Source organism: Bombina bombina, chromosome 5, assembly GCF_027579735.1.
Source record: "Bombina bombina isolate aBomBom1 chromosome 5, aBomBom1.pri, whole genome shotgun sequence".
Lineage (NCBI taxonomy): Eukaryota > Metazoa > Chordata > Amphibia > Anura > Bombinatoridae > Bombina > Bombina bombina.
In genome coordinates this window covers 969,755,017-969,776,596 of record NC_069503.1, presented here as the reverse complement: position 1 = coordinate 969,776,596, position 21,580 = coordinate 969,755,017, and positions in this window count along the sequence as shown.

Here is a 21,580-nt window from a genome sequence, read left to right as displayed (position 1 = left end):
TTTTTTGTACTTTAGCTAATTTAATTTAATTTATTTAATTGTTGTTAATTTAGTTAATTTATTTAATTGTAGTGTAGTGTTAGGTGTTATTGTAACTTAGGTTGGGTTTTATTTTACAGGTACTTTTGTATTTATTTTAGCTAGGTAGTTATTGAATAGTTAATAACTATTTAATAACTATTCTACCTAGTTAAAATAAATACAAACTTGCCTGTGAAATAAAAATAAACCCTAAGATAGCTACAATGTAACTATTAGTTATATTGTAGCTAGTTTAGGGTTTATTTTATAGGTAAGTATTTAGTTTTAAATAGGAATTATTTAGTTCATTATAGTAATTTTATTTATGTTTATTTAAATTATATTTAATTTAGGGGGTGTTAGGGTTAGGGATAGACTTAGGTTTAAGGGTTAATAAATTTAATATAGTGGCGGCGATATTGGGGCGGCAGATTAGGGGTTAATAAATGTAGGTAGGTGGCGGCGATGTTAGGGACAGCAGATTAGGGGTTAATAATATTTAAATAATGTTTGCGAGGCGGGAGGGTTTAGGGGTTAATATGTTTATTATAGTGGCGGTGACGTTGGGGGTGGCAGATTAGGGGTTAATAAGTGTAGGTAGGTTGCGGCGACATTGGGGGCGGGGGATTAGGAGTTAATAAATATAATGTAGGTGTCAGTGATGTTGGGGGCATCAGATTAGGGGTTAATACATATAATGTAGGTGGTGGCGGTGTCCAGAGCGTCAGATTAGGGGTTAATAGGTATAATCTAGGTGTCAGCGATGTCGGGGGTGGCAGATTAGGGGTTAATAAGTGTAAGATTAGGGGTGTTTAGACTCGGGGTTCATGTTAGGTGTAAACATACATTTCATTTCTCCGTAGGAATCAATGGGACCTCATTACTGATTTTTACGCTGCTTTATTGCAGGTGTTAGACTTTTTCTCAGCCAGCTCTCCTCGTTGATTCCTATGGGGAAATCATGCACGAGCACGTACGACCAGCTCACCGCCGACTTAAGCAGCGCTGGTATTGGAGTGCGGTAAGGAGCACAATTTTGCTCAACGCTCACTTCTTGTCTTTTAACGCCGGGTTTGTAAAAACCTGTAATACCAGCGCTGGAGGTAAGTGAGCGGTGAGAGAAAACTGCTCGTCAGCACCGCAAAGCCTCTAACGCAAAACTCGTAATCTGGCCGTTAGTTTGCTCTCCTGTGGTCGCGTTTACGTTGAATTTGTAAAATAAACGCGTTATTTGGACCACTTGTAATCTAGCACTGTATGCCTAAATATGTGTATGTGTGTATGTATACAAGTGTAATTATGCGTATATGTGTGTATTTGTGTTTTTATGTGTATGCACACATACATACATATAAAATCATATATACATATATATATATATATATATATATATATATATATATTATTTAAAAAAATTATAGAAATACTTGAAATTTCAATGTTCTTCACTTATTTTTAAATATATATATATATATATATATATATATATATATATATATATACATATACATACAGTACATATATATATATACATATATATATATATATATAAAATACATCTACATAGATATAGATATAGCTATAGATAGATATAGCTATATATACACAACACGCAGACATTCTGGTATTCTCTTGCAGCACACAGCTAGATAAAAAGCTAAATGGAAAAGTTAGTTACAACATTTTGCCAATAGTTATAGGCCCAGAACCAGATCAAGGTCTCTTCCTCCCAGGGTCCCAAACCTACATGCTTTCAACCAAACACAATGAGATATAAACAAGAGTAATACAAGCCTACAAGCCCTTTTTTCTAGACCTAGGCACATACAAAACACAGAAATTGACTGCGCTCTCAAACCAGACTTGGTACACATCCCATAAACCCCCAAAACTCACAGCACATGGTGCTTACCAGCATTCACAGACAGCTATACAGCTTTCAGTGACTCAGGCAGTTAAGACCAGACAAGCCTGGGTGAAAAGCCAATAGGGAAAATTACAAAACAAAATTATCAACATAAAACACAGGGAGTCTGGCACTCTCTTTCAAGCACATAGCTAGATTTAAAGCAAAATGGAATAGTTAATTACAGCATTTGGCCAAATTTTGATAGGCCTATGTTCACGTTACGGTCTCTTACTTCTAGCAGCCACACAATGCATGCTTTCAACCAAACACACTGTGATACAAACAAGGGTGACACAGGCCCTTTGGCGTGGTCCTGGGCCTATCCCCATTTGTATATTCAGCATTAATCAATACCTCACTTGCACTATTACGTTTGTGGTTTATGTATGTCGTCTATCTACTCAGTTGTATTTGTGGTTTATTTTATATTAATAATAATTATTAAAAATGATTATAGATACTGTAAAAAACAATTTTATATATATATATATATATATATATTCTATGGATTATTTAGATTTATTAGTACTATAATAATTTTTAATAATTATTATTAAAAAAAATGTATATTTTATATTTAACATTTCCATAACGTGACTTAACATAACTAATTCTTCATGTGTGCTCGAAACTTGAAGCGCATTACACAGTATATATTAATGTTCATATTAAATTTATATATATATAGATACATAGAAAAGTGCATGAGCGCACAACGGGACCGCAATGAGGTAACAGTAAATAGAAAATTGTTACCTGTAAAGAGGCTGTAAAAACGGCATGTCCGTGGCAATGGAGGTGTAGTTGTTTTCTTCCTGGAGATCTGCTGCTGATTGCACTCCAAGCCCTAGTCTGTGAACCAGGTCACATGTGAATAGGTATCCAATAGTTAGCAGAGTGATAGACAAGCGCAAGGAACTCCTTAGTAAAGGTAAAAATTACGTTTTATTTTGTATATACAGGGTAAAAACATGACAGCCCACAGGCTGTAAAACTAAGCACTATAGATAAAATAAGACACAATGTTGCAAATATCAGGACCTCATGCAGACATGTTTCGTGCGGTTGCGCACTTGGTCACTGCTTGTGTGAGGTCCCGGTCATACAGACTTTATAACAGATTTATTAAAGGGACAGATAACCTTTTTTCAACATTGTGTAACATCCTGCAATTAACTCCTAAATATCCTCTACTTTTTAAATATTTGTATGTACAATTACCTTAGGCAATATTTGCTAATAGTGCTTAGTTTTACAGCCTGTGGGCTGTCATGTTTTTACCCTGTATATACAAAATAAAACGTAATTTTTACCTTTACTAAGGAGTTCCTTGCGCTTGTCTATCACTCTGCTAACTATTGGATACCTATTCACATGTGACCTGGTTCACAGACTAGGGCTTGGAGTGCAATCAGCAGCAGATCTCCAGGAAGAAAACAACTACACCTCCATTGCCACGGACATGCCGTTTTTACAGCCTCTTTACAGGTAACAATTTTCTATTTACTGTTACCTCATTGCGGTCCCGTTGTGCGCTCATGCACTTTTCTATGTATCTATGAGATTTCTGTGTGTGGATATGAGCTGCCTAGGGAACCGGAGCGGCGTCTATTGATTGATAAGGATTTTGAATGCTATAGTTTTTCCCGGCAATATATGAAAGCATTTAAAGGGGAAGCAAACAAAAATGTTTATCCTTATTGTTGGAAATAAATAACGGCTGAAGCTAAAGAAGAGGTTATAAATTACAAATTGCAAATACATTAATTTAAGAAACTGAAGTATATTTAACAGGGTTTAAAACAAGCACTGATAAAATATAGATAATTTCTTTTCTGCAATTTTGAATCTAAACAAAATGGATAATTCTACACAGGACTGCTATGTTCTGAGGGATTTTAATGATGATGATTGTGAAATTTATACTGAGATTATAAACACCATTGACAGTTTGTTCTTTGAAATTGATGCGTTAAGGAAAAGGGACATAAAACTAGACCTGGATATAAAATCTTTTTCTCTGTACAAAAATGATAAAAGAATACCAAGAGGACTTCGAATAAAGAAATTTCCATCTTTTGCAATTTATGATGGGGAGTTTATTTCCAGGTGGAATGCCATCTTAGATGCATGTTCCTTTGCACTAATAGATCTCCTCATAGAGCAACAAAGGAAACAAAGGGAAGATCTTTTACAAGAGATGAAAGAGGTACAAAATAAACTAAAAGAGTTTCAGACGCACAAAGATTTCAAAGAATATGATAAACAATTCCAAGTCACTATGCAAACATTCAGACAAGAGATATGGCAATTTAAGTCACGTAAAATGACACATGACAAGAGGGACTATGATCTGAAACAGGTATATCGATGGACTCATGAGGAATCTTCAAAAATGAGACCTAGATTTCAGAGAAGATTACAGAAAAAAACATCTAAAGGTGAAAAATCAGTGACATTTTTGGATACCGAATATGAAATTGACTCTTCTGATAATGATAATGTAATAGAGGATGTAATACCAGCTGTCCTGCAAGCACCTGATGAAGAAGAAACAACACCAAAAACATATAAAGAGTCAAAAAACGAGGATCCCCAGACTTTTCCAGAAAAAATAAAAAAAATACACACCGAGGCAGGAGGGGCAAAGGGAGAAAGCAGCAGCAGGAACTACAATCAATACCAGAAGAGAAAAAATCAACAGAAGAAATACATAACGAGGTCACAAGGACAGAACAAAATTAACTAAATAATAATATGAATGTATGCAATCTATCAGATATAACTCTGAGTGTACAACAAATCACTCTACTGTCTAAAAGTCTTAATTTTGTGCCAACTGCTCATTTTAATTTTTTTGAAACAGTTTTGGATACCAATAAGTTTGTTCGCAAACTAACTTTGCAAAAACATTTTTTTGGCATGCAAAGGCATTTGACACAAGGTGAGACCGATCACATTACTAATCCTGCATCAAATACTAACACTACACTTAATTTTTTAGATCTATGTGCAGTGAAAGATATACAGGAATTGGCAGATAAGGGTAGTGAAGACAGCTCAGGAAAGATAAGAGAAAAAGATATAGAATAGTCACATCTAAAAAAGAAAAGTGGGTTCTATCCAGTACACAACAGACCAAAAGTGCTAGATATTTTTCAAAAGACAATAGAAGACAAATTACGCATTTTACATGATAAAAATCTTAAAAAAAGAAAAAAAACAACATATGAATTTGTCTAAAAAAGAAAAACTGGCACTTAAATTACTACAAGAGAATGGAGATATTATGATTCACCCATCTTATAAGGGGGCAAATGTAGTAGTCTTAAACACCAAGGATTATATTGATGAAGCAAGAAGACAGTTGTTAGATAAAGAGGTTTATTTAAAACTAAAAAATAATCCTATGAATGAATACAGGAAAGAACTTCTAAAAATAGTCCAAAAAGCTAAATTGGATGATATAATTACTCTATCTACAGCAGAAGCACTTACGCCATCTAATTCAGTGATACCTGTTTTTCATTATTTTCTGAAACTACACAAAGACCCAGTAAAACCACCTGGGCGACCAATAATTGCAGGGATTAACTCCCTGAATGAGCCCTTATCAGATCTCATAGATGCATTTCTACAGCCTTTAGTTAAGGATTTAATGACTTACATACAAGACAGCACATCACTTCTCAATAAGTTAAATCACATTAAATGGAAAAAGAATTATTGTTTTGTAGTAGTAGATGTATCTTCTCTGTATACATGTATACAGCACAATTTAGGCTTAACAGCAATTGAATTCTTTTTAAATCATTACAGTGATTATGAACCAGCAACTAAAACATTCCTATTGAGTGCCATTGAATACCTTCTAACTCACAATTTTTTCTTGTTTGGGGGGGAATTCTTTCTCCAAAGATGTGGAACAGCTATGGGGGCCAAGTTTGCCCCCTCCTACGCCAACCTTTTTATGGGTTGGTGGGAGCTGTTCCACGTCTTTGGAGACAGAAACCCCTTCAAGGATAAAGTGATACATTTTTTCAGATACATAGATGATCTGCTTTTTATTTTTGAGGGAGAAACATCAGAGGTAGAAGGTTTTTGTGCTTATCTTAACCACAATAATTGTGCGTTGAAATTTGTGGGAGAACATAGTCCAATGTCTATCCACTTTTTGGATTTAGAACTAAAGGCAGACCTGACAAATGAAAACATTTTTACTACCTTATATAGGAAGCCAACAGCGGGTAATACTACACTACAATTTAATTCATGTCATCCAAAACATGTTCTCAAGGGTATCCCCAGAGGAGATCATTCATTAGAGCAAGGAGAAATTGCTCAACAGAGGCAGACTTTACAAAACAATGTGACATTATAACAGAAAGGTTAAAACAAAGAGGTTATAATGAAGATTTGCTAAAGAAAGCCAGGGAAGATGTACAGTCAAAAGCAAGAGAGGATTTGTTAACTTATAAAGTTAAAACTTCCAACTCTAAAGATAAGAATAAACCTAGGTTTATTACTACTTATAGCAAAGATTTTAACAGTATAAAAAAGATTGTAAAAGAAACTATCCCTATCTTGCACTCAGATCCAATTCTTAAAGTAATAACAAGTGAAGGTATTGACATAGTATCCAGGAGAGGTAAAACTTTGTCCAATTATCTTTCTCCTTCTGATCTTCCAACCAAAACAAACAGATGCTGGTTAAAAGGAAGAAATGGTTTTTATAAATGCAGAAAAAATATCTGCAAAACTTGCCATCATGTAACTGAAGGAGACAACTTTGTCTCAAGTACCACTCAACAGAAATGTAATATTAATTATTATATAAATTGCTCTACAACACACGTAGTGTACTTGCTTACATGTCAACTATCTAAAATTCAATACGTAGGAAAAACGAAACGTAGCATCAAAGACAGATTTCTTCAACATCTGAGATCCATCAAGGATGATGAATCAGATATACTCCGGTATCTAGACACTTTAAAAATTGTCACAATGCTGATGCATCACAACTAAAAATCCAGGGTATTGATCATGTCCCCATATGGAAAAGGGGAGGAGACAGAGAGGATAAATTAAATAAACGTGAAGTATTCTGCATTTTTAAACTAAGAACTAGCAGTCCACTAGGCTTAAACATGAGGAGAGATCTAGATTTATTTGTGAATTGAGTAAGGTTAAACAACTTTATCTATCTTACTATATTTTCTCCTTTTTTTATAGCTAAATGTTTAAACAATCTGTAGTCAAATATCAAACAAAGATATAAAACAAATATCTAACAAAACATATTACCTTAAATAAAATACAAGAATATTTTTATATTTAAGAGGTAAAAAATTTAGCAAATATTGCCTAAGGTAATTGTACATACAAATATTTAAAAAGTAGAGGATATTTAGGAGTTAATTGCAGGATGTTACACAATGTTGAAAAAAGGTTATCTGTCCCTTTAATAAATCTGTTATAAAGTCTGTATGACCGGGACCTCACACAAGCAGTGACCAAGTGCGCAACCGCACGAAACATGTCTGCATGAGGTCCTGATATTTGCAACATTGTGTCTTATTTTATCTATAGTGCTTAGTTTTACAGCCTGTGGGCTGTCATGTTTTTACCCTGTATATACAAAATAAAACGTAATTTTTACCTTTACTAAGGAGTTCCTTGCGCTTGTCTATCACTCTGCTAACTATTGGATACCTATATATATATATATATATATATATATATACACTATATATATATACACCCATATATCTATAGGGATATATAGGTATAGGTTAATATATATATATATATATATATATATATATATATATATATTCTAAAAGAATAAGTAAAAGCACAACTCTAACTTAATATGTTTAATAATAAAACAAAGTCCAACAATACATTAGCACTTACACAAAAGATAAATGGTGTCCAGAGTCCATAAATTGATGTCTCACTAATAACGGATATTGATATATACCTAGTGGTGCTACTGTCATTCACATATTGCATTTATTTGGATTCTGTGCAGGATCCTGACAGCGTGCACCTGGTTATTGACAGTAAGTACTGTGCTGTTTTCTATGATTGATACAAAGTCCATAAAGACAGTCAGTTCTGTATACAACCTCCACTGTGAGCCAAGCGTTGTGAATCTTTCTCTTGCCAATATCAAAAGTCGGCGTCTGACAGCATGCTACACCAGAGCGTACATTTCAAACTTTAAAGTGCCCTTCAGAAAGCTCGACCGTGTTCAGAATGAAACGCGTAGGGATCAAGGGACCCAGCATCCTATTTGGTTGTAACAGCCTGCTATGGGACTGACCCACTGACTGGGGGAGACTCCGGTGTAGCGTGACATCAGATGCCGACTTTTGTTATCGGAAAGAGAAAGATCCATGATGCTCGGCTCACAGTCGTATACAGAACTGACTGTTGTTATGGACGCTAGACACCTTTTATATTTTGTGTAAGTGCTAATGTATTGTTGCACTTTGTTTTATAATTAAACATATTAAACATATTAAGTTGGAGTTGTGCTTTTACTTATTCTTTTAGAACCTGCGGAACATTACTGGGACCTGGGAAATCCAGTGAAAGAAAAGCGACCCCTGCTTATGTGGATTATGTGGATTATCTACATCTGTTGATCTTTATCAATGGGACATTAACCTTGGTAACATTGGATTGCTTGTTCTATACTGAATTTTTGAGTATACAACTGTACACAAGTAATTTTTTAAATTTAGAATAACATATTTATATTCTGTTTGATTTTTAACTAACTTAGGGCAAAATTACAAGTTTGCAGTAAGGCTATACTGCGAAAAAAAATTGGCCTTTGCGTGCAGAATGGCAGGTCATCCATATTACAAGTTGTGGCGATATGGCTATACGGCTAGCATTTTAGCCTAAACCACAACTCTCCATTCTGTACTCAAAAAATGGCTTTTGAGTGTGCAATTATGAGGTATCCAGTATTACAAGTTGTCTGGTCAGTCAATTACACTAGCGTTATAGCTTATACCGCCACAATCCATTCAGTGATCAAAGACCAGTAGTTATGGATTTTGCGAGACAAAAATGTTTTGCAAAATTCATAACAAAAATGTTACAAAGTACACTAACACCCATAAACTACATATTAACCCTTAAACTGCCACCCACATCACAAATACTATAATAAACCTATTAATCCCTAATCCGCCACCCACCCACATCACCAACACTAAATTAAAGTATAAACCCCTAAAACGCCAACCCCCACATCGCCAACACTAAATAAACATATTAACCCCTAACTGCCAGCCCCCCACATCGCAAAATACTAAACTAAAGCTATTAACCCCTGAACCGCTGACCTCCCACATTGCCAACACTAAATAAACATATTAACCCCTAAACAGCTGGCCCCCCACATCACAAATACTAAACTAAACCTATTAACCCCTAAAACCTCCAGCCCCCCACATCGCAAAACACTAAATTAAACTATTAAACCCTAAACCTAACACCCCTAACTTTAAATTAAAGTTACAATAAAATTAACTTTAAATAAAAAAAATATCTGTGAAATTAAAAAAACTAAGCTTGAACTATAAATAAACCTAATATAACTATGTTACAAAACTAAAATAAACAAAAAATAAAAAACCTAAGTTACAAAATTAAAAAATCCTAACATTACAAAAAACCAAACAAATTACGAAAAATAAAAAAAATCTAAGATTACGAAAATAATAAATGAAATTATTTAAAATAATAAAAATTAAACCTAATCTAATACCCCTATAAAAGCAAAAAAGCAAACCCCAAAATAAAAACACAATAAACTACCAATAGCCCTTAAAAGGACCTTTTGTAGGGCATTGCCCTGAAGCAATCAGCTCTTTTACATAAAAAAAATACAATTTTTTTTTTAAAAGTAAACCCCCCACCCAAACAAAAAAAAAAAAAACCTTAGCTACCCATTGCCCCTAAAGGGGCATTTGTATGGGCATTGTCCTTAAAAGGACAATCAGCTCTTTTGCTGCCCATAAAAAAAAAAAAGCCTTAATCTTAAAAAAACCACCCCCCAAAAAAAAAATCTCACACTAACCCCCAAAAATTTACTCACAGTTCCTGAAGTCTGGACAACCATCTTCATCCAGGTGGCGACAAGTCTTCATCCAGGCGGCGACATCTTCATCCATCGTGGGACCATCTTCTTTCCAGAGGTGTGGAGCTGTCTTCTCCAATGTGCAGATCCAGAGCGGTGGTCCTCTTCAGCGGTGGCAGTCCTCAGCGGCGTGGAGGCTCCTCTTAATGTGATCTCTACCACACACTGAAGATTATTGTATTACGTGTTTACTTGGTTCCCACTTTCATAATAATGCTCAATATCTTCATACTCCTTTTTGCTACCTCTTGTCTCTATAACAAACTACATTACTCAATTACTCCTTCTCCCTCTCCACCTGCACTGTTCATTAGCCCATCTCTCTTAAACTCACCTTACTTTTGTACTCACAAACTTTACCTATTCCTAAACACTCTCTCTCCCTCCTGCACTTCAGCCCAAAAACAGTCTCACTACTGCAAATCTGCTTCTCATCTCATGTCACTCTCCCTCTTGCTCATACTAGCTCCTGGCGACATCTCCCCTAATCCTGGTCCCTCACAACCTCCTAGACTTTCACATCCCTGTGTTCCTTTCAATAGACTTCATAAACAAAACTATGGTAACCTTAACCACATTCCTCTTACATCTAAAACCACCACCCCCTTTACTTGTGAACTCTGGAACTCTCGCTCTGTTTGCAACAAGCTCACTTCTATCCATGATCTCTTTATCTCCCACTCTCTTAACCAGAGCTTTCCAAACTTTTCATGTTGGTGACACACTTTTTAGACCTACATCATTTCACGACACAGTAATTAATTCAGTTGTACTAGCAAAAAGGAGGTTAAACTAACTTGTTTTAAGAGATACAGACACATACATAAATTATATAATAATGAAATTTACAAGTAACAGTATGAATGTGCAATAATTAAAAAACAAGTTTAACACCAATAGCTACTTACTATTTTAATGGGATGTATGAGGTTGATGGGATGAACACAATTTATGAATATTTGGTGGAATAGTAGATAAAGACACTTGCATTTCATCATCAAGCATTTTTAAGTTTCCACTTCCTATCCATATATCAAGAGCTAGAGCAGCAATGCACTACTGGGAGCTAGTTGTAAAAACCCCCCACTGACTTCTGACTTCAGCTCAGCGTTTAAGCTGCTGCCCTCAGAGCTCGGTGAGTCCGATTGACTACTGCTTGCGCTGCAAACACACTTCTGTCCCACTCAATGACTACACATGCAGTCACAAGCCAATTAAGGAGACTACATGTGCAGTCAGGAGCCAATGTCCTGCCAAAGCCACCAATGGGAATAGTTTCAGTTCCCACTGAGCTGCCCCAATTGGTTAAGATGATCTGTGACCCACAAGGTATCAATCACTTGTCAACCATGTGATATGCGTAGCATGCAGGCGGAAAGTCAGAAACCAAAAAAATAAATTTAAAAATATTTGTGCTGAAGCAGGGACACACCTACACACTGCTGCCGACACACTAGTGTGTCCCGACACACAGTTTGGAAAGCACTGCTCTTAACCTTCTGGCTCTTACAGAAACCTGGCTTCCTGCTTCAGACACAGCATCCACTGCGGCACTGTCACATGGGGGACTCCATTTCAGCCACACTCCTAGGTCTGGCAATAGACAAGGAGGTGGTGTTGGTATTTTACTTTCCTCTTGTTGCACCTTCACTCACATTTTCTTCATTTGAAGCACACAAGATTCGGTTATTCTCTCCCCTCTCTATACGTGTTGCAGTCATATCCAACTCAATTCTTAGATCACTTTGCTGCCTGGCTGCTTCCTTATTTCCTTTCCTCAGACACCCCTGCCCTCATTCTTGGTGACTTTAACATCCCTCTTGACAATCCCACTGCATCCTCTGCAAAACAACTTCTTCAACTCACTTCCTCTTCCGGCCTGTCACAATGGACTGACTCTCCCACTCACAAAGATGGTCATTCCCTTGACCTGATTTTCACCTATCGATGAATTATCTCAAATTTAACAAACCCCCCTTTTCCTCTCTCTGACTACCATCTCCTAACTTGCAACATCCCTTCCCTACCTACAACTCCCCCTCCCTCTACCCCTCACACCAAATTTCACAGAAGCACTAAGTCACAAGATCTGCAACAGCTCGCTAGCTCTCTCAAACCTCTACTCTCATCCATCACCTCCTTTTCCTGCCCTGACTAATCTATCTGCCACTATAACTCCACCCTTACATCGGTCATTGACAAACTGGCCCCTCCAACCATAGCTCTGAAACCACACTCTCATCCTCAGCCCTGGTATACTCCTCTGACACAGTACCTACGCAGATGTTCCCATACTGCTGAGCGACACTAGAGGAAATCTCGGAGTTCAGCTGACTTTCTTCACTACAAGTTCATCCTGAACTCCTACTACTCTGCCCTTAAGCTCTATAAGCAACAATACTTCATCTCTACTCTTTCCTCTAACCCAAAACATCTGTTCTCCATGTTCAATACTCTTCTCCGCCCACCTCCTAATACAACCTCTCTCTCAGCTCAAGATTTTGCCAGCCACTTCAAAAACAAAATTGACTCCATCAGAAGTGAAATCAGCTCTCAACATACTACCAATCTCCCAACCCCTCAAAAGCTCACAATCATCCAAAACCCAAATATCGCAGCTCTTTTGCCCCTTTTAATGAGGATGAAGTTTCTCTGCCCTTATACTATCCTCTCACCTCACTACCTGTCCCCTCGACCCCATCCCCTCACAGCTACTCCCCTCCATCTCTTCTACCCTCACCCCCATACTCACACACATTTTCAACCTCTCCCTCAGCACTGGTATATTTCCTTCATCTCTAAAACATGCACTGGTAACACCTATCCTCAAAAAACCTTCCCTCGATCCAACCTCCCCATCCAACTACCACCCTATATACCTACTCCCTCTTGCCTCAAAGCTCAAAGAAATGCTAGTATACGCACGTCTATCCCATTTCCTTACACTAAACTCTCTTCTTGACCCATTGCAATCTGGATTTCGTCCCCATCACTCTACAGAGAAAGCAATTGTCAAGGTTAACAATGACCTACTTACAGCACAATCCAAAGGCCACTTCTCTCTGCTTATCATCCTTGACCTGTCTGCCGTCTTTGACACTGTTGACCACCCTCTTCTGCTCCAAACCCTCCAATCCTTCGGCATCTGCGACACAGCTCTTTCGTGGTTCTCTTCCTATCTAACTAACCATACATTTAGTGTAGCCTTCTCTGGAGCATCTTCTGCCCCTTTACCACTTTCTGTTGGGGTACCTCAATGCTCTGTCCTTGGTCCCCTTCTCTTTTCAATCTACACATCACCATTAGGTTCCTTAATAAAGTCCCATGGGTTTTAATATCATTTGTATGCCGATGACACAGAAATCTACCTCTCTGCACCAGACCTATCTCCTTCCTTACTAACCCGTGTCACTAACTGTCTTTCTCATTTCTCATCTTGGATGTCCTCTCACTACCTTAAGCTACATATCTCCAAAACTGAACTCCTTATTTTTTCCCCTTCTTCCAATGTCTTCACCCCCAAAATTTCTATAACTGTTGATAATTCCATCATTACTCCTACCCTGCATGCCCGATGTCTTGAGGTCACACTTGACTCAGATCTGTCCTTCACTCTTCACATTCAGTCCTTGGCGAAAGCCTGCCACTTCCACCTTAAAAACATTGCTAAAATTAGACATTTCCTTACACAAGAAACAACTAAGATTTTAATCCACTCTCTCATCCTTTCCCGCCTCGACTACTGCAACTCCGTCCTCTCTGGTCTACCTAGCTGCTGCATAGCTCTCTGCCTCTGCCAGGCTCATATTCCTTACTTAGTATTATGATATAGAATGAGAGGGCGCTTAAGCAAGAATAAATACCACACTTAATCTCTAAAAAATTATATGAGTTTAATAAAAATAATATAACAGGTAAATATCGCTAACATAAAAATTAAAGGGACGTCTTCCTATAAAAAAATTAAGCAAATAGATTGAATAGCTAAAATACCAGCAATATATTCCAAAAGTTAGAAATGCATATATCATCCGTTCAAATAAGGACCATAGAGTAGAGTCAGATAAATATATGCCACTGGCAAAGGCAATAAAGTTAGTCCGCAAATGTTCAGAGACCAACAGATGGTAGTGATCCAAAAATAATTGACAATGTTGCAGAATAATAATCGGAACTTTATTGCAATTCAGGAATAAATAAGTGCTTTTTGTTAAAGGACAATGTTCCACATTTTATATACAAATTACGAAGATACTTGTGTGATAATGAAAAAAGTCTTTATGAATTGGCCATAAAGTGTATTAGAAAGAACGCTCCAGGGCGTCTTACCGTTTTCTTCTGTCAGCTGGAAACAAGCCGCTCAGCTTTTATGGTGGCGGTTCACCCGTAGTGATCGGATGGGGTTCAGAGTTACAAGGTAAACTCCCACTTGGGTTTATCCGCCTCGCAGCAAGCCGCTCTGACCACACTGGTGGCGGTTCCTCTCGGTGGGTGAGCATGGTAAAAAGCTGTGGTAGTCCGTGTCACTGGCTAGATCGGTAGTTGCTGAGATTAACACCTCACTTTGGGACTGTCGATAACAGCGGCTCCCGGATCAAATTAAAGTTCTAGCAGCATCAAAAGCAGAGGATGGCAGTGTATCCCACACTTAGCGTATAACACGCGCGGGGTTAAGAACTAGGTACCTAGTGTAAGTTGCTCTAAGCAGGATAAGCAACTCTCCTTCTTCTACACGTTTCACCCAGCTGTGGGCTTTTTCAAGATGAAAGTTGCTCCCAGAACAAAGTTTAAAAACCTGCTGCTTTTCTTCTATTGGTCCGTGTTCTAATTGCTTTTAAAGGTGGACTTCGTTTTAAGGTGGATTATCCATTTCATCAACATACTTGAAGTTTGGCACTTATTTAACCGTGTTGATATGTTAAAAATGTTAAAAAAATATCAAAAGTATTATCCTTATAAAAATTAATGTTGCATTTAAAACATTAATTGTATTTGGGGGTATTTAAAATTGATTGGTGGTATTTAAAAATATTTTAAAAAACTGGATCTAACAGATAATACTAGCATTCAGATAAAATTGCAGTAATATATTTTAACATAGGGTTTATTTTAAGATTAGATTAAGAGGGTTTATAGAGGATCATAACTAGACTTATCATATTGGTTTCTAACAGAATATAGTGTACATTATATTTTCCATTATATTTGATTATTACTTGAATATATTAGTATAATTACATACTTATTTTCATATGGATTTAAAAGTAATCGATATATCATAAATTGTCATCTTAACATATTGGGAAAATTTCATGATTGGGAGACAGATTATAGCTATGTAGGAGGTCTAACATCCTCAAATCATAATATATATAGGGAGTCATAATGAATTTATCATAACTATTTTTGAGAAAAAATACGCAAATTTAACAGACTTATATTCCTAAAAAAGGGGACAGATCCAGTTCTGAATTAAGACCAGCGGGGTGAAGGAGTTATATTTATAAATAAATTCAGCTTCTTTTTTGAGGAGTTTATTTTCAAAATTACCTCCTCTCCAATCTCCTCTTACTATGTGAATACCCCAGAATTTAAAGTGTTCCAAGTTGTTATTATGAATGTCTCTAAAATGTTTGTAAAAATTAGTGTCTAAATTACCTTTCTCAATGTTGCATAAGTGTTCCCTTATCCTGTCACGTAGCATTCTTGTTGTTTCTCCAAAGTACACTAAATTACATGAGCATTTTATAACATATATCACACCCTTCTGTGAGCATCTTATTATATTTTTAATGTCTAGCTTTTCCATTGTGTCGGTTATGATTTGATTACGGAGCTGCTCTTCGTACTGTATTTGCAGGCTCTGCATAAATGTAACAATTCAAACATTCTTCCTTAGATTATTTCTTTAAACATGTCAAATATCACAGCGCTTCTCTATCAAGATTAAATGTGTTATCCCAAATGTCTCATAAAAACAATGACTGATGTTTATATGAATTAATTCAGGATGTTTTATTTAGTTAATAGTTAACACAGCATATGTGTCTGAGATATGCTGTAGCTAACGTCTAGCCAATTCAGGTAATATAAGTTGAGCAATGGTAGATATAAACTTTCACTATTATTAAGCAAATAGATGTCAGATATATGCAATCAAATAATGTGTTTGAATTCAGAGTTTATATGGAGAAAGGTTCGCTTACCAAGCGTGGTCAAAGGATATGTAAATGGATTATGAGAGGCCAGTGAGAGAGGTATTTGCCTTGCAGAGCTGTTCAAGCAGCGGAAGGAAGCCGGAGACAAGATCTGAAGTGTGGCGTGTGCGGAGGTGATCGGAGCGGCCGTCGGTGACGTCACCCGCCTGTCAGTTGTTGCTCCGGAGCAGAGTTATGGAGTCTGAGTGAGAGATGTCCAGACGAAGTCCGGAGGTAAATGTTTCAGCTGGTAGTGCTGCCTAAATGAGTTGGAGAGAGAAACTCAGGAATAGACTAGCAGTTAGTGAGAGAATACGTTCCTAAACAAGGAGCAGTAAGGCTAGTAACCAGGAGAGATCCTTAATACCAAGCAAAGGTATTAGGAAAGGGCGTTCCTTATAAAGGATAAGTGATTCGAAAAGGAGGCAAAAAGGATTAACCCTATGGAGAGAGAAAGGTTGTTACAGAGGGCCCCCCAAAAATGAACCACTCCGAGGTTCAAGGACGAGGCCGATCTGGATTCCGACGATGAAATAGCGACACCAACCTTGGGGCAGACAGATTAACTGATGGCTCCCAAGAGTCTTCATCGGATGAGTAACCCTTCCAATGGATGAGGTATTGCAACCTACCAGAAACTTTCCTAGAGTCAAGTACTTTCTCCACTTCAAACTCACAGTCAGGGACAATAGGTACCTGTGGACTAGTTCTCAAAGATGTGTTCCTGAGTTCCTTATATGGTTTGAGTAAATTGACATGAAAGGTGGGATGTATCCTCTATTTATCAGGGAGGTCCAATGTCACTGCATTAGAATTTATAATCTTTTTAATTGGAAATGGACCAATGTAGAACCTATTCAATTTCTTAGTTGGTGTACTGAGACGAAGATTTTTGGTTGATAACCATACTAGGTCTCCGATCATATAATTAGGCGAAGGACCCCTTCTGAGGTCGTAGTATACCTTCTGTCTGTCTTGGGCAATCTTAATGTTATCAGCAAGAATAGAGAAGGTTTCAGAAATGCTGTTAGTGGTGTCGTTAACAACAGGGCATTGACTGTCATGTTGTGGATTAACGTGAAAGATTGGGTGAAACCCATAATTCGCAAAGAAAGGTGTGCTCTTGATCGTGGTATGATATGCGTTGTTGTGAGCGAATTCCGCCAGCGGTAGCAGTGATGACCAATTTTCTTGGTTTTGGGTCACAAAACATCTGAGATATTCTTCCAACCACTGGTTCGTCCTCTCCGTCTGGCCATTCGTCTGGGGATGGTAGGCAGTACTTAAGCGTTGTTCGATATTCAGTGCTTTACAGAGTTCTTTCCACATACGAGAGGTAAACTGAGTACCTCTATCCGTAGTTATGGATAAAGGTAACCCATGCAATTTGATGACGTGTTCTATCAATAAAGTTGCAGTTTCCAATGATGTTGGGAGTTTGTGAAAGGGTATAAAATGTGCAAGTTTCGTGAATAAATCAACAACCACCAGAATTGTGTTATAGTTACTTGATTTAGGTAGTTCTACGATAAAATCTGCAGCTATGTGAGTCCATGGTTTGTCAGGTATAGGTAGTGAAAGTAAGTAACCCACTGGCTTGTTTTTTTCAATTTTACAGGTAGTACAGATCTCACAAGATTTTACATATTTTTGAATGTCAGAAACCATGTGTGGCCACCAATAGGACCTCTTTGTTAATTCTAGAGTCCTTCCTATACCTGGGTGACCTGCGAGGTGAGACTCGTGCATGGATTTGAGAATATTCATTCTCAATGAAGGAGGTACATACAGCTTATCGTTTTTATAGTATAATCCATCAACATTTTTTGTTAATAAGTGTTTGGGTAAAGTAATATCACTTTGTTGTTTATCCCGAAAAAACGAATCCTCATTGAAAGCTATACCAAGAGTCTCCTGGAAGCAGTGTTCTGGTAATATAGTCCCATAGGGAGTTTGTTGTTTAGGTTTTTCAGGTAGTCTCGAAAGGATGTCAGCTTTCGTGTTTTTGGAAGCGGGTCTATAGGTTATGGTATATGAAAACATTGAAAAGAAAAGACTCCACCTCACTTGTCTGGATGTTAATGTTCGGTGAGTCTTAAGATATTGGAGGTTTCTATGGCCTGTATATATTTGAATAGGAATGTCAGTACCCTCTAGGAGGTCCCTCCAATGTTCTAAAGCTGATTTCATAGCGAGCAGTTCCTTCTCCCCTATGTGGTAGTTGAGTTCTGAGGATGTTAGAACTCTTGAGTAGAATGCAATTGGGTGAATGGGTTATTGAGGTGAAGGCCTCTGTGAGAGTATGGCTCCAATGGCATAATGAGATGCATCAACTTCTAGAATATACTGAAGATTGGATTTGGGAAAAGACAATATTGGTGCAGTTGTAAAGCAAGTCTTTAAATATTGGAATACTTCATTTGTTGAATGTATCCATAAGAATGGAGTATTGTTTTTGGTTAAGTCAGTTAAAGGTTTTGTTATGCCTGCAAAATTTCTTATGAATTTCCGGTAAAAATTGGAAAAACCAAGAAATTTCTGAACGTCCTTTTTAGTTTTTGGAGTAGGCCAATTTTGTATGGTAGAAACCTTGTCATTTTGGATTGAAATACCTTGTGGTGTGAAATGATAACCCAAAAATGTGATATCCTGAGAGTGAAAAATACATTTCTCTAATTTCACATACAATTGATGTGCTTGTAACCTGGAGAGTACAGTTCTGACTTGTCTAACATGTTCTTCAATGTTAGATGAATAAATCAGGATATCATCCAGATATATGACCATGGAGGTGTCAAGTAAATCCCTGAAAATGTCATTTATGTATCTTTGAAACGTGGCAGGGGCATTACAAAGCCCAAAGGGCATAACGGTGTATTCGTATAACCCATATCGGGTTCTGAAGGCAGTGAGCCATTCATCACCTGGTCTAATTCTTATGAGGTTGTACGCCCCCCTTAGGTCAAGTTTTGTAAATACAGTTGCACCTCTCAACCTCTCGATTAATTCGGGAATTAAGGGAAGAGGGTAGCGATTTTTTATAGTTCTCTTATTTAATTCCCTGTAGTCCACAATTGGATGTAGAGAATGGTCTTTGTTTCTAACGAAAAAGATACCTGCTCCTGCCGGAGAGGTTGAAGGTCTTATGAATCCTTTTCGGAGATTCTCATTGATGTATGTTTTTAAATGTGACAATTCAGATTCTGATAGTGGGAATATGTGCCCATATGGTATGTCAGATCCAGGAATTAAATCAATTGGGCAATCATATGGCCGGTGGGGTGGTAGTGATTCAGCCTCTTTTTTACAAAATACTAATTCAAAATCTGTATACTGTTTCGGAATTTTAGTTTCAGTGATTGTAAGTAAGGGTATATGTGGTAAACAGGTGGTCTTACAGTAGCTAGAAGTAAATTGTATGTTATTAGATTCCCAAATTATTGTTGGTTGATGTAGTTTTAACCATTGCAACCCTAATACGAGTGAGAATATGGGCGAAGACAACACATAGAATGTAATATATTCATGATGGTTGTTTTGTGATATAACCTTAATAGGTACTGTTTGGTGTGTAATAGGCCCGGATTCTAGTTGTTTACCGTCAATGAGACGCACTAATACAGGCTTTTGCTTTTTAACAAGTGGAATTTTATTCAACAATACAAGTGCAGAATCTATATAACAAGAATATGCCCCAGAATCGATTACAGCTTCAGAGCACAGGCGGTGGTGGTCCCACTGTAAAGAGACGGGAATAAGACAGTTTGTTACCTGAGTGTTAGTTAATTTCAGGGTTAACTCAGTGTCTGTTTTCTTACCCTTTTTAACTCTTTTAAGTATTGGGCAATTAGAGACATCATGATCCTTTGAAGCACAATACAGGCATAAATGATTGAGTCTACGTCTGATCTTTTCATCTGAAGTTAAAGGTCCTTTGATGGTCCCTATATCCATGGGTTCCTCTGTACCCTTTGTATTCTGCAGTGATGCTCTTGAGTCATGATATCTGATGTTGGTGTCATGGGAAAACTTTTCCTGTTTCCTCTCTCTAAGTCTGTGATCTATCTTTATACTTAGCTGCATTAAAGCTTCTAAGTCATCTGGTAAATCTAATCTGGCAAATTCGTCTTTAATAGGTTCTGATAAAGCCAATCTAAATTGACTCTTTAAGGAAACCTGGTTCCATCCGGAGTCTAATTGCCAGATTTTAAACTCTGAGATATAATCCTCCACAGCCCTTTTATTCTGTTTTAAACCTCTGAGTTTATGTTCAGCAGTACTCTGTCTGTGTGGATCTTCATAAAGGGAGGATAAAGAGCTAAGAAAATTATCCAAAGAATTAATTATTGGATTATTTTGTTCATAGAGTGAATCTGCCCAGACACGGGGTTCGCCTCTTAAATAAGATATCATTGTTAAAACCTTAATTTTATCATTAGTAAAGGTTTAAGGTTTTAAAGTGAAAAATAATGTGCAAGCATTGATAAATTGTCTGAATTGTTTCCTGTCTCCACTAAATTTGTCTGGTGGACTAACAGGTGGTTCTGGGGGGGAATCAGTGTGTTGGGGTGCTGGAGTTAGGCCTTCTTTGATGATATTTTTAAGAGTCTGATTTTCTACCTGTAGATCTCTAAGGCCCTGATTTAGCTGATCTACCTTTTGGCCTAAAGTAACCACATAGTTTGAGAGTTCCACAGGATCCATCACAGTTTATCTTGTTTTTTAGGGCTTGGTATTCTGTAACAATTCAAACATTCTTCCTTAGATTATTTCTTTAAACATGTCAAATATCACAGCACTTCTCTATCAAGATTAAATGTGTTATCCCAAATGTCTCATAAAAACAATGACTGATGTTTATATGAATTAATTCAGGATGTTTTATTTAGTTAATAGTTAACACAGCATATGTGTCTGAGATATGCTGTAGCTAACGTCTAGCCAATTCAGGTAATATAAGTTGAGCAATGGTAGATATAAACTTTCACTATTATTAAGCAAATAGATTTCAGATATATGCAATCAAATAATGTGTTTGAATTCAGAGTTTATACGGAGAAAGGTTCGCTTACCAAGCGTGGTCAAAGGATATGTAAACGGATTATGAGAGGCCAGTGAGAGAGGTATTTGCCTTGCAGAGCTGTTCAAGCAGCGGAAGGAAGCCGGAGACAAGATCTGAAGCGTGGCGTGTGCGGAGGTGATCGGAGCGGCCGTCGGTGATGTCACCCGCCTGTCAGTTGTTGCTCCGGAGCAGAGTTATGGAGTCTGAGTGAGAGATGTCCAGACGAA